This window comes from Lactuca virosa, unplaced genomic scaffold (genome assembly GCF_052849685.1).
Source record: "Lactuca virosa cultivar CGN04683 unplaced genomic scaffold, Lactuca_virosa_CGN04683_v6 scaffold_171, whole genome shotgun sequence".
Lineage (NCBI taxonomy): Eukaryota > Viridiplantae > Streptophyta > Magnoliopsida > Asterales > Asteraceae > Lactuca > Lactuca virosa.
Genome location: NW_027629969.1, coordinates 50,001 through 52,500, shown reverse-complemented (window position 1 = coordinate 52,500; position 2,500 = coordinate 50,001).

Below are 2,500 nucleotides of genomic sequence, written 5' to 3'. Positions count from 1 at the left end.
GCTAGCCAGGCACGGCATCTTTTGTGTTTCCAAGATAACTTCAACACACCGTGATGATTCTAAATGTCTGACAATACTTCTCAATAATGTTTGCATCCTCCACGTTGTCGGCGCTAAACCAATGCTAGCTACGCTTAGGCACCCAATCGCACGTCCAACAAGGATACACCAGCGTACCGTAGTAGTATCACAAAAAGCAACACATGCCACTTTAACGCCTATGTTTTCCCGATCATCAGCACAAATCAAATGCTGGCAGGCACCAGTAGCACGTCGAACGAAAGATTAGCACACACAGAGTGATTTTACTACCACACAAACAGATTCATCCCGCACTGCCAAGGCGAGACCACAACACTGGAACGTTGTCGCAGAGACCTAACAAGGCATCCAAACGCCCTGTCAAGGCCACCACTCGGAAGGGTATTATGTAAGCAACACGGGAACTAAGCAACCATCACCCAAGATCACGCTCAAAGGCCGTCTGGCGCGTTCACCCCTTGCCGTGCTCACTCACGGCCACCCCCCTATATATACATATTGCACAAAGAGCTTGGTGACAGGAACAGACATTGATTTCCCTGAGGATGCATAATTTTTAGTATGCTCGCGACGTCGAGGAAAATCTAGGCCACGGGGCTCATTTTCAGGTCATCGTGTCGAGGAAAATAAAGGCAACGGGGCTAGTTTTCATGTCATCGTTCGAGAAATCAAGGCAACGTGTCGAGGAAAATGAAGGCAACGGGGCTAGTTTTCAGGTCATCGTTCGAGAATTCCAAGGCAACGTGTTGGGGGGTGGCCTCATACATGGGTCGTGGGGCTTGGCTTGGCTTGCCCTGTTGGTGCCGATACAGCCTCACGATTCTTAGTTGCCCATCCCACATGCCGGGCACCTATGCGAATGAGACCCCATGGTACCCCCTATATATACATATTGCACAAAGAGCTTGGTGACAGGAACAGACATTGATTTCCCTGATGATGCATAATTTTTGGACACGCAAGACGTCGGGGGGAGGGGACACGGGAGTGGGGCGTCTATGGGGGGAGTTTTGGCCTCGTTTTCGTGAAGACCGGGCGCCTTGGCCATGCCTCGAGCGTGCCAGCCTCGAGAGCGTTGGGCGCTAGACACCAAGTGGGGCGCCGGTGGGAAGCAGTCCCATGGTTCCCCTATATATACATATTGCACAAAGAGCTTGGTGACAGGAACAGACATTGATTTGCCCAGGGATGCATAATTTTGCGAATGTGTCCATAACTCGCTCGAATTAATTCGGATTCACACGAAATGTTGTAGGGATGCTTTTTATTATAAATGAAAGGCTTTGAAATAAAAAAAATGTCATGTTTGGGGCATAAATGTATGTGGCCTATTTTTGGCCATGCCTTGAAGTGTTTGGTTCCCTACTTGTTGATATGTCGCTCAAATCAAGTAGGAATGTCATTGAAACGTTGTGTGGGTCATTGTTAACATAGACGAATGGACTTGAAATGTAATTATATCATGTTCGGGTTTTTTTCCCCTTCGCCTAGTGATAGGCAGGCAGATAAGGCTTTTAGCTATTCATAAGTCGCTTAGATGAACTCGGAAGAACACAGACATAAGTTTGAGTACATCTCAAGCTGTGTTTTTGATTTTGGCATGGAATGTGATGTTTTGGTGCCTTAGCTCCGAGCAGTTCGGATTGGAACTAAAACTTCAATTGACTATGTATTAAGTAGGAACTACAACACTTAAACGGACTCGGTTACAACACTTTTCTCCCTTCATCGTTTGACTTGCTTAGAAATCAGCTCATGGTGTGTCAAGGCCCCTTGTTCCTTAGACCGGTGAGGATGGGCTTGGGTCGTTCGTGGGCATGTGTGTGGCAAGATGCCTTGTTCCCTTGGTCGTTCATGGGGTAGTGTGTGGGAAGAAGCCTTGTTCACTTGGTCGTTCATGGGTGTTTGTGTGGGAAGTAGCCTTGTTCAGTTGGTCGTTCATGGGTGTTTGTGTGGGAAGTAGCCTTGTTCCCTTGGTCGTTCATGGGGTTGTGTGTGGGAAGAAGGCTTGTTCACTTGGTCGTTCATGGGTGTTTGTGTGGGAAGGTGCTTTTTTCCCTTGGTCGTTCATGGGGTAGTGTGTGGGAAGAAGCCTTGTTCACTTGGTCGTTCATGGGTGTTTGTGTGGGAAGTAGCCTTGTTCAGTTGGTCGTTCATGGGTGTTTGTGTGGGAAGTAGCCTTGTTCCCTTGGTCGTTCATGGGGTTGTGTATGGGAAGAAGCCTTGTTCACTTGGTCGTTCATGGGTGTTTGTGTGGGAAGGTGCTTTTTTCCCTTGGTCGTTCATGGCCTTGTTCCCTTGGTCGTTCATGGGCATGTGTGTGGCAAGGTGTCTTGTTCCCTTGGTCGTTCATGGGCGTGTGTGTTGCAAGGTGCCTTGTTCCCTTGGTCGTTCATGGGCGTGTGTGTGGCAAGGTGCCTTGTTCCCTTGGTCGTTCATGGGCATGTGTGTGGCAAGG